This window comes from Rhipicephalus microplus, chromosome X, assembly GCF_043290135.1.
Source record: "Rhipicephalus microplus isolate Deutch F79 chromosome X, USDA_Rmic, whole genome shotgun sequence".
NCBI lineage: Eukaryota > Metazoa > Arthropoda > Arachnida > Ixodida > Ixodidae > Rhipicephalus > Rhipicephalus microplus.
The window spans coordinates 295,147,794-295,160,280 of NC_134710.1; the positions used below are offsets into that span (position 1 = coordinate 295,147,794).

The 12,487-nt window shown below is 47.8% G+C and overlaps 1 protein-coding gene across 1 annotated transcript in view; it reads left to right on the top strand.

Annotated features, from left to right (window-relative positions):
- The window catches only part of LOC142777188 (antimicrobial peptide microplusin-like), a 70,926-nt gene that overhangs the window by 57,962 nt on the left and 477 nt on the right, over window positions 1-12,487 (top strand). The window lies entirely within an intron of this gene.

The following is a 12,487-nucleotide window of genomic DNA, read 5'->3' on the forward strand; positions in this document are numbered from 1 at the left end:
GGTTTTGCGATAATGAGACTCATGGGAGTGATCACATACCTACCTACGTGAAGATCGATGGTATCACAAAAAAATTCTCTTCCGGTGTTGTAATTGGCACTGACTGGTTGATGTTTACATCGCGTGTTGAAGACGTTTGCCAAGAAGGCCTTGCCTGCAGCCTGGAAAATACCATCGCGGAAGTTATGCAAGCGTCCAAATGTAAATTATCATTCTCGTCTAAAATAACACAGTTTGACATCGAACTGGAAAGATTACGAGTTGTACGATGGCGTGCTGAACGACGATACAGACGCACAGGATCAATTTACGACCTGAGGGAAGCAAGACGGCTCAAGAAAAAGATTCAATGACGCATTTACAAGCCCGAGAGCAAACACTGGAAAGCATTCTGCGAATCTTTAGACCCTCATAAACCGCTGTCATATATCTGGAGAACAGGTCGTGGTTTTCGCTCCTCTCCGCAACAACGGCACCCTTTGAAAGCTTTGGCACTCCATGATGGAAAAACAGAACTCGAGGTGGCTGAAGAATTTTGCATGAGAGATGCCGGGAATATTATGAACGAGAGCATCGACGCCTTGATCGTTCGTGAGACGCGATTACAAGAAATGGACATTTCTTTCACCATGGACGAACTGGAAGGTGCGTTAGTCGCTTCTAAGCGCACGTCATCGCCAGGTCCTTAAGGTATTACTTATAGTGCGTTGGACATCTTGGACAAAAAGCCAGAAGACAACTTTTAACATGCTTCAACTACTCCTGGCTCAGCGGCAGTGTTCCCCGAGAATGGAAAATAAGTCGATTAATACCACTTTTGAAATCGGGAAAATCGCCATTGGACTTGACAGCGTATCGCCCTATTGCCCTCGCAAGCTGCCTCGGAAAAGTGATGAAAAGAATGGTTCTATTTCGTCTCGAGTGGTACTTGGAACGATACACCAACTACCCTTCCTGCATGACAGGCTTCCGTCGGGGCCACTCATTCATGGACTGTGACCTTGACTTTTCGACATTTGTTCAGCAAGAAAAAAGTCGCAAGCGTATATCAGTGGCACTGTTTTTTTTTTTACATGAAGGGTGCATATGTTAATGCAGCTCACGATGCCGTCCTCACTTCTCTCGCAGCAATGGGCATTGGTGGACGAATGTTTCAATGGATAAAAGACTATATAACTGGCACGGTTTTTTTTCATGAAAACATATGAGGGTAAAACTACTGAACCTTACACCTACTGCGGAGTACCTCAGGGAGGTCTTTTAAGCCCCACCTTGTTCAATGTTGCCCTCATTGGTCTGGCGGAGGTTCTGCCAAATTCAGTGTGCCTATCTATATACGCCGATGATATTCGCCTCTTGAGTGCTGCAGTTACTCGCCCTCAGGTGCGTGCACGAATACAGCGGGCAGCAACTCTCACAAAAGCCTACCTTCAGAAACAAGGCCTGACTATATCAACTGTGAAGTGCGCGTTGATGGCGTTTACACGCGAACCAATGACGCCATACCAAGTTAACATCAATGGGCAGAGTGTCAAATATGCACGGACGCATCGTTTTCTCGGCATCATAATCGACAGAAGTCCTTCGTGGAGCCCGCATTGTGCGTACTTGAAGAAGAGTCTGCTATCTATTGTGCATATAATGAAATTCATGTGCTAGAAAGCAAGGGGAACTTCTGTGGCCTCCATGCTACAGCTGTACAGGGCCTTATTTCTGGGTCTATTGCGCTACAGCTTGCCGGTACTGACTAATACTTGCAAATCCAATACTCAGTCATTGGAGAGTTTGCACGGTCAGGCACTGCGTATCTGCCTAGGACGGCTCCGATGCCCTTCTACTTATGCCACAATCATGCTTGCCAAAGACAATCTGGTCAGGACATATAGAGTTGTGGATTGCCTCAGAGCGCACATTAGACTTGCTAGCCGTGTCCCCGACCACCACTTGGCCCTCCTACCCTCAAAAAACCACGTGCTACGTTTTCAGACGTCATAGCCAAGCACCTAAACAGCATTCCATCAGTATATACGCCAGCTACGAGAATTGCATGTCCCTTGTGGTGCTTCGATTAGCCGCAAGTACGTCTAGAAATTCCGGGTATCAAAAAGAAAAGCAATCACTCTAAGTAGCAATGAAGCAAGCAACACTGCTATTATTATATGAATTGTACTTGGACTGAACGCAGATATACACAGATGGGTCGGTCTCGTAAAGCAGCTCATCAGGTGCCGCTGTAATTCAGGCTGCAGCAATGACAATAAAAATTAGGTAGTTGCATATGACTACGTCTACGGCATCAGAGCTTGCTGCTATGAGAGCCGCTTTAGAATATCTCGTTTAAGAGCGTCTAGCAAATCGGGTCATATATTCTGTGATTCGAAGGCAGCACTTCAGTGTTTGCAGTTTGCCATACGTAGGGGGAATCATGAGCAGTTGGTGCATAAAATAAGACATCGCCATCATGAAGCTATAGCACGAGGGCATGATATTAATATCAATGGCTGCCTGGACATATCGGTATTACCAGAAATCAATTAGCCGATAATGCGGCCCGCTCAGCCCATGAAGGAACCCGTGTGGTCCCGATTCTTCTATCAAAGACTGATGCAGCAAGACAACTTTACCTGCTGGCTCGAGATCTTACATGCACGTTCTGGTCGTCTACCAGCTTCCAAAGGTGTCACTTATATGAACTGGATCCTTCGCTCAAGATACAGCTACCATCACAACTTTCCCACTCCGATGCGACACTGTTTTGCCACCTTTGGTTAGGTGTTTCATTCACAAAGGTGTACTTCTTTCGCATTGTATGGCAGACACCTCTACGTGCGACTCCTGCGGAGCTGAAGAGACCATTGAACACCTCCTGTGCAACTGCGCTTGCTACGACACACAGCGACGCCAGCTCCGGATGGTTTTGAATCAACTTGGCTCTAGACCATTCTGTGTGCAGAAGATTCTGAGACCTTGGGCATCTGCCTCAGTTGCGCAGAAAGCGACTAAAGCACTCCTACTTGAATTAAAAATAACAAACCTGAGCGACCGCCTGTAGACTGTGTGTGCTCCCCCGAGTGTGCTGGTGATTGTGTGTACCTTTTTATCTCTCTGCACCCTCTTTTCTCCCCTTCATCTCTTCCCCAGTGCAGGGTAGCACACCGGATGTGCATCTGGTTAACCTCCCTGCCTTTCCTTGCATCTTTATCTCTATCTCTCTCTCTTGACAAGAAGGGTACCAGAATCTTGGAATAACGCCAACATCATCTTAATCCATAAGAAAGGAGATGTCAAGCAGTTGAAAAATTGCAGGCCGATCAGCTTACTTTCTGTTCTCTACAAACTAATCACAAAACTAATGGTTAATAGAATTAGGTTTATGTTAGAGTTCAATCAGCCAAAGGACCAAGCAGATTTCACACCGGCTACTCCACAATAGATCATATTGGTACTATCAATCAGCTAATAGAGAAATGCGCTGAATGCAACCAACCCCTATACATATCTCTCATAGATTCCGAAAAGGCGTTTGACTCAGCCGAGAGATGAGCAGTAATGCAGGCACTACGTCATCGGGACATCGAAGAACCCTACTAAGCATACTGAAAGAAATCTACAGAGGATCCTAAGCCACCATAGTTCTACATGAAGAAAGCAACAGAATCCCAATAAAGGAGCGTGTAAGGCAAGGAGACACGACCTCTCCAATGCTATTACCGCGTGTTTACAGGAGGTATTCAGGACCATAGACTGGGAACAGTTAGGGATGAGAGTGAATAGAGAGTACCTTAGTAACCTGCGATTCGCTAACATTGCCTTGACGAGTAACTCAGGGGACGAATTACAGTTCATGATTACTGAACTCGACACTGAAAGCAGAAAAGTAGGCCTGAAAAGCAATATGCACAAAACGAAAGCAATGTGCGAAAATCTCGGCAGAAAACAGCACTTTGCGATAAGTGGAGGGATGCTGGAAGTTGTAAAGGAATATGTCTACTTAGGGCAGGTAATAACCACGAAGCCGAACCACGAGATATAAGTAACTAGAATAAGAATGGAGTGGAGCACATTTCGCAAGAACTCTCAAATAATGACTGGTAGATTACCAGTATCCCTCAAGGGGATGGTATATAACAGCTACATCTTGCCAATAGTTACTTAAGGAGCAGAAACCTGGAAGCCTAAAAAGAGGGTTCAGCTTAAATTCAAGACGACGCAGCGAACGATGGAAAGGAAAATGATAGGTGCTACCTTAAGAGACAAAAATAGATCAGAGTGGGTCAGGGAACAAACTGGGGTTAAGAATGTCATTGTTGAAATCAAGAAAAAGAAATAGACATGGGCTGGACACGCAGCACGTAAGCAGGGTAACCGGTGGTCATGAAGGGTAACTGACTGGATTCCCACAGGAGGAACACGCACGAAGGAGAGACAAATTTTGGTGGGCTGATGAGCTTAAAAAGTTGGCGCGTATAACGTGGCAACGGAAAGCAAGAGACCGGGTTGATTGGTGGATCATGGGAGAGGCCTTTGCCCCGCAGAGGGCATATTCAGACTGATGGTCATGATGATGATGACGATCTATATGTATGAAAATGCAAGAAAGAAAAAAATCAGAAAAAGACTCCGGTGCGCGGAAGTGAACTTAGGTCCTCTGAACGATGAGTGTGAGGCATTAATCACAGAACCACTGAGGACCACGTCCTTGAATGTTGAAACAGCAAGCTATTTATATCAACCACTTACCGCTGCTGACGGGCATCTTAGGGCCGGGGGGGGAATATTGTGTTTTCATAATTACCAGCATGATGGCGCGATGAGCGCTCATAGCAAGATCGTCAAGACGCAGCGAAGCGCGCTCTCATCACCTACGCGCACTTTCCCCCGCGAAGAGCCGGGGGTCGACGCTCACTCGTGCACCCTTATCTCACCTTTTGAAGGCTCGTACATCTTGGCTGACCTTCGGCTCTTACCGGTACGATTCTGTTTTAGTTACCGGACGCACAAAGGTCACCACCATTGTTTTAGAGTCTCTGTTAGCGAAAAGAGCGTGCTTTTCAGACACAGCGAAGTAACAACTGAGAGCCTTATTTGCATTCATTTGTACCTGAATGTACGTTTCGTGCGTCATTTGTGCGTGAGAAACGCGGGGCACCTTTCGATCTGCTGGACATTCTGCGCGTGACCTTCCAATTTATTGCTATCGCGTTCATTGCTTCTCCTTTGCGGAAAAGCTGTGACTTTTTTGTGCTCTGCAGTTGTTATGGCGTTCGTAATCCTGCGAAAGAAGCCGCTGCTTCCGCATTTACACACACAGTCACACACAGACACACACACACACACACACACACATATATATATATATATATATATATAAGGGAAAGAAGTGTATACCTAAGGGCTTGTTTTTCCGTGTTTTAACACAATATTAATGAGATCTAACAGACAGTTGTGCCTAGGAATGTACAGGGGAAGTTATTAGAACCAATGAAATGTAAATAAGAAGAAAGAAAATTCCATGAAAAAATAACCAGCCATGAGCAGGAATCGAACCGACGACCTTCGAATAACGAGTTCGATGCTCTAACCACTGAGCTACCACAGCGGCCTTCTCTCCATCCACTTTTTTGGGTTTCTATGTGAATTTAGAGGTAGGAAAGACAGTCAGCACCATCTATAAGCCAAACAACGAGTGTGAAAACACCCTTATTCGCATGTTTGGCGTCACGTAGCACGTGAACTTATTATGAGCGGGCAGCTGATTAATTGTCCCTCTTATACAACCTGAACACACCAAGTCTGCCAGTACGAGACCCTCGTTCAATGAAATAAGGTAAAAAAGTGTATACCCAAGGGCTCATTTTTCCGTGTTTTAACACAATATTATTGAGATCTAACAGACAGTAATGCCAAGGAATGTACAGGGGAAGTTATCAGAACCAATGGAATGTAAATAAGAAGAAAGAAAATTGGATGAAAAAATATCCAGCCGTGAGCAGGAATCGAACCTACGACCTTCGAATAACGCAGTCGATGCTCTAACCACTGAGCTACCACAGCGGCCTTCCCTCCATCCACTTTTTTGGGTTTATATGTGAATTTGGAAGTAGGAGTGACAGTCAGCGCCATCTATAAGCCAAACAACGAGTGTGAAAACACTCTTATTCGCATGTTTGGCGTCACGTAGCACGTGAACATAATATGAGCGGGCAGCTGATTAATTGTCCCTCCTATACAACCTAACCACACCAAGTCTGCCAGTACGAGACCCTCGTTCAATGAAATGAGGGAAAGAAGTGTATACCTAAGGGCTCGTTTTTCCGTGTTTTAACACAATATTAATGAGATCTAACAAACAGTAATGCCAAGGAATGTACAGGGGAAGTTATTAAAACCAATGGAATGTAAATAGGAAGAAAGAAGAAAGAAAATTGGATGAAAAAATAACCAGCCGTGAGCAGGAATCAAACCTACGACCTTCGAATAACGCGTTCGATGCTCTAACCACTGAGCTACCACAGCGGCCTTCCCTCCATCCACTTTTTGGGGTTTATATGTGAATTTAGAAGTAGGAGTGACAGTCAGCGCCATCTATAGGCCAAACAACGAGTCTGAAAACACTCTTATTCGCATGTTTGGCGTCACGTAGCACGTGAACTTATTATGAGCGGGCAGCTGAATAATTGTCCCTCTTATACAACCGATATATATATATATATATATATATATATATATATATATATATATATATATATATAATCTTCACTGGGTGTCGCCCCGCCGCGGTGGTCTAGTGGCTAAGGCACTCGGCTGCTGACCCGCATGGCGCGGGTTCGAATCCCGGCTGCGGCGGCTGCATTTCCGATGGAGGCGGAAATGTTGTAGGCCCGTGTGCTCAGATTTGGGTGCACGTTAAAGAACCCCAGGTGGTCGAAATTTCCGGAGCCCTCCACTACGGCGTCTCTCATAATCATGAAGTGGTTTTGGGACGTTAAACCCCACATATCAATCATCATCACTGGGTGTCACCACAATCATCATCGGGTGTGTGCGCGCTCAGTCTCAGACCGCCCGTTCGCTGCTGAACCCTTGGCTGAATAAACGCTGTCTCAGCCCAGACGTCATACGTGGTGGATGTGGATTTTTGGTCCTTGGTCCACTCCCACCTAACCCGACACCTCGGAGCTGTGTTCAGACGAACGATTGCCCCTCCCCCCCCCCCTGTCTGGCAGCATGTCACAGAACGAGCCTGCTGGCGCTGCTGGCATCTCTCCCCCGCCGTGCTCAGCCGCGCCTCTCATTTACGTACAAAGCCACCAACGTGATCCCCCTCTATGCGCCGGTCGTCGTGGGGAAGACGTGGAGGACTGGCTCGATGAGTACAGCCGCGTGAGTGTTGCTAATCGCTGGTACGATAGCGCCAAGCTCCGTTACGTGTCTTTCTACTTGACCGGTGTGGCGAAGACATGGTACTTTAACCACGTCATCGACATACCAGACTGGGTGACCTTCGAGCAGCAGCTCCGTTACATTTTCGGCACACCAGCTATTCGGTCCCCATTCGCGAAGAGAGCCCTCGACGCTCGCCAACAACATTCCGGTGAGCCGTACATGTCGCACATCGAGGACGTTCTTGCGCACTGCCGGCGGGCCAATTTATCTATGCCGGAGTCCAACAAAGTACGCCACATGTTGAAGGGTATAGGCCCTGTTGCCTTCAATGCCCTGGTTGCTCAGAATCCCGCTACCATAGCTGACGTTGTCATGACATGTCAGTGCCTCGATACTCTGGACTTGGTTCGCCAACAACCAGACATAGGCGAACAATCTAACAGACCTCTCCATGACCTCGTAAGAGACATAGTACGTGACGAGTTGCAAAACATTGGTTTCCCACCTTCTCCACCGTGTTCTTCACAGTCTACTGGAGCGGCATTACGCGACATTATCAGGGAGGAGTTAACATCTCTGAACTCTCCGGCACACGTCCAGTCACCCTCGGCTCGGCCCATACGAACCTACGCACAGGTCGCTGCTATGCCTCCCAGCGAGGTAATTACGACGTTACCGCTGTCATCGTACGCATCGGTCGCTGCCGCTTCGCCCCTCAACTTTCGTTCGATCCCACCTGACCCTTCCCCTGCACTCCTGATCGCACTTTCTTCAGGTACTCCGCATGGTTTTTACCCTTCCCCCTGGCGCTCATCTCACCCACTTTGCTATTACTGTGGGTAACGCGGCCACATTTCTCGTTTCTGCTGCAAGCGCCAGCGAGACGAACGCCGCGGTTACGGTATGCGTGAACGAGATACTTTTTACTATCAAGGTCAACGCCATTCATCACCTACACACCGGTCTCCCTCTCCGCCCACATCGAGTGCACCTCGGAACAGCCGTAACTCCAGACGCCGTTCACCATCACCCTTTTGCCGCTCCTCCTTCCCACTTCGGCCTGCCTCATTCGTCACTGCCAGTCATTAGGAAAACTAAGTGATGCAGTTTCTAGGGAAAAAACTGCATTCCAAATTAGTACTGATATTCTTTCACCAGGCCCGTGCAACATGATTTCGGTGGTAGTGGAAGGAGTGTACGTAGATGCTCTGATGGACACGGGTACGTGCGGCATTTTCTGTTAGGCGTGTTGACATAGGCCAACGTCTGAAAAAAGTGATGACCCCTTACGATGGACTTACGTTGGTTGCTGCCCAGGGGTATACCATTCGCCCTTCCACTCTCTGTACAGCCCACGTTTTTTTCATAGTATCCGACACCACATGCAGTTCGCCGTCCTGATTGACTGCTCTCACCAATTAATTTTAGGGTGAGATTTTCTTTCTTCTACCTCCACGGCTGTTTGCTGTGGCCAGCCTGTCGTTTACCCCACCGACACGTACTACACGCTCAACGATGACCCCCAGAGGCCACTTCGTTTGACAGCTGCGGAAGATACCAAATTACCAGCAGGTCAAGAGCGAATTGCAACTATTACCTCCAAGGACATCGACCATGGCGACGTCTTGGTCTCACCATCAGTTAGTTGCGTCGCTAAAGGCATCATTCTCGCTTCTAGTGTAGTTCGGTTTCCCAATGGTTCCGCACTTGTCACCGCTGTGAATACAATACCCGAAAAAATTCTACTTCCTCAGAACACCACGGTGGCCTGCGTGACGAATCCCGAGCCTGCGTGCATCGTTCCACTACATGCCGTCTCCTCCAACGACAGCCCCAGGGGTGAGCCTGCTTCTTTTTCCGCCTTTACTGCAGCCATTAGCGATGACTTGACACCTTCACAGACGCAACCACTACTTTCTTTGTTAAAGAAACATGCAAGTTCCTTCGATGTTTACTCCTCGACGTTGGACTGCACTACTTCTACAACGCATCGAGTCTACACAGTCGGAACATCTGTTGTACGTCGCCGGCCCTACCACGTGTCTCCTGCTGAGAGAAAACTTATCGAAGAAAACGTAGCTGACATGCTCAAACGTGAGGTAATTCACCCTTCATCTAGCCCATGGTCGTCGCCTGTGGTTCTGGTTCGTAAGAAGGATGGCTCCGTGCGCTTTTGCGTCGATTACAGGGCGCTCAACAAGATCACTCGCAAGGATCTGTGCCCAATGTCTCGCATTGGCGACGCCCTTGATTCTCTACAAGTGCGAAATACTTTTCCAGCCTTGACCTGCGTTTAGGATACTGGCTAATTCCTACGCACGAAGAGGATAAAGAGAAAACGGCATTCGTAACCCCCGACGGGCTATACGAATTCAACGCTATGCCTTTCGGGCTGTGCAACGCGCCCGCTACATTTCATCGCATGATCGATACCGTGCTGCGTGGCCTCAAATGGAAGACCTGTTTCTGCTACTTGGACGACATCGTTATTTTTTTCATCAACGTTTCCTCAGCACCTGCAACGTTTGGATGACGTTCTGATGTGCCTTGCCGCCGCTGGTCTACAACTCAACAAAAAAATGCCGTTTCGCCACAAACGTTATTGAGGTTTTGAGCCACATTGTCACCAAAGACGGAATTCAGCCGGATCCGGACAAAATAGCTGCGGTGCTTCGCTTTGCGCGCCCCAAAAGGCCGAAGGAGTTGCGAAGTTTTCTTGGTCTCGCCTCCTATTTTTGCCATCTTATACAAAACTTCGCATCAATAGCGGCTCCACTGCACCAGCTTCTTGCTTCCGGCGTGCCCTTTCTGTGGTCGGAAAAATGTCAAACGGCATTCGACTTGTTAGAGTGTGCCCTAAGGTCCGAACCTGTACTCAGCCACTTTGATGAGGCCGCACCGACCATCCTACATACGGACGCTAGCGGCTGCGGTATAGGTGCCGTTCTGCTCCAACGCGACACCTCTTCACAAGAGAGAGTAGTTGCATATGCCAGTAGAGTACTCACTGCGACCGAGAAGAACTATACCATAACTGAGCAGGAGTGCTTGGCTGTAGTCTGGTCAGTGCAAAAGTTTCGTCCCTATCTTCACGGCCGTCGTTTCACGATCGTTACGGATCACCATGCCCTATGCTGGTTTTCCACGTTGAAGAACTTGTCTGGACGCTTGGGTCAGTGGATTCTACGTTTACAGGAGTATGACTTCGATATAATATACCAGTTAGGTAGAACAAACCAAGACGCTGACGCCCTATCGCGCTGCCCGCTACCCAATACCCAGATGAGCATCGGTCAAAGTTCGGCCATCACTTCTACTACAGCGCCCGCGCTCGCCTCAATAGACCAGCTATTATCGGAAGACAAGCGCACACTTCACTCCTGCCAGCTGTCTGATCCGTACTGTAGGCGTATTATGAACCAGCTCTCAGGAGCTACCCATCCACCTAACGCACGGCATCTGTCGTCAACTCTTGCGATCTAAGCTGGAGAATGGAGTTCTGTACCGTCACATCTACCACCCTGATGGCCAACGCTGGGTTCCCGTATTACCAGACTCTGTTCGACCTGACGTGCTTAAAGCCTTCCACGATGGTTTGACTGCTGGACATCTTGGAATTCAAAAAAAAACTCAAGACCGCATTCGAAGTCACCTCTACTAGCCCGGTATTTATACTAGCATCGTGCGCTATATCGGTTCCTGTATCTCATGTCAGCGTCATAAAATCCAGACATCTGCACCGGCCGGGCCTCTGCAGCTGATTCCGTGCCTCAAAACGCCATTTGAAGTTGTAGGTATTGACCTTTATGGCCCTCTTCCCGTCACATATACTGGCAAACGATGGATAGTGACCGCCGTAGACCACTTGACACGCTACGCGGAGACAACGTCTGTATCAACTGCCTCTACTTCGGAAGTTCCCGACTTCGATTTGCGCACCATAAATCTGCGCCACGGTGCCCCTTGTGCATTGCTGAGTGACCGTGGAAAGGTGTTCCTTTCAGAAGTGTTAAACGAACTATTGCGCGCCTCTGGAATAACACACAAGACAGCTTCAAGCTACCACCCTCAGAACAATGGTCTTACCAAGAGGTTTCACCGTACTCTTGCTAGTATGATAGCCGTCTACATCAGCCCAGATCACAAAAACTGGGATACTCTTCTACTATTCCTCACCTTTGCCTAAAACACGGCCGTTCAGCGCACCACTGGTTATTCGCCATTCTACCTCGTTTATGGACGTTCCCCTACTTTCTTCCTCGACGTTTCCTTTTTCAACAGTGACGTCAACTTGACTCCGTCTTCCAGCGAGGAATACATTTCAAGACTAGCCTGGTGTCACCATCATGCTCGCATCAACACGGAAGCGTGACAGCAAGATCGAAAAGCCATTTATGACGCATCCAATCGCCTTGTATTTTTCCGACCTGGTGACGAGGTGCTCCTGTTTACACCTATTCGTACACCTGGTTTGTGTGACCAGTTTCAGCCACACTTCATTGAGCCTTACATAGTTATCGAACAGACTTCGCCCGTTAATTATTGTGTGACACCACTTGTCGTCCCAACAGACCGCCATCACCGCACCATAAAGATCGTGCACGTACGTGTCTCTCATGAAGCCCTTCAGGTGACGTTCTCTGCCATATTGACTTGCTACGGCCAGGTCGGCTGCTTCGATGTGGGGGAATCAGTGTGGGCATTCATTATGCGCTTATTCTCATATATGCAATATTATAATCATCATCATCCATCTGGGTCCTTGTCCTCATCTTCACTGGGTGTCCCACCAATCATGATCGGGTGTGTGCGCACTCTAACTCAGTCTGCCCATTCGCTGCTGAGCCCTTGTCTGAATAAACGCTGTCTGAATCCATACGTCATAATATATATATATTTGACACCAACGCGAAAAGACATTTGAGTGCTCACGAGCCATTGACATACATCAGAAATCTTGACGCCACTTGCACCGAGTATCAGTTGAAAAGGCGAGCACATGCTGCTCGGCAAACTGGGTAAAAAAGGCAGGTGTGTTAGAAAGGTCAAATTCAAAAATATTAAAAAATATTTCCTTAAACTTTCACTGAAGTATTCCATC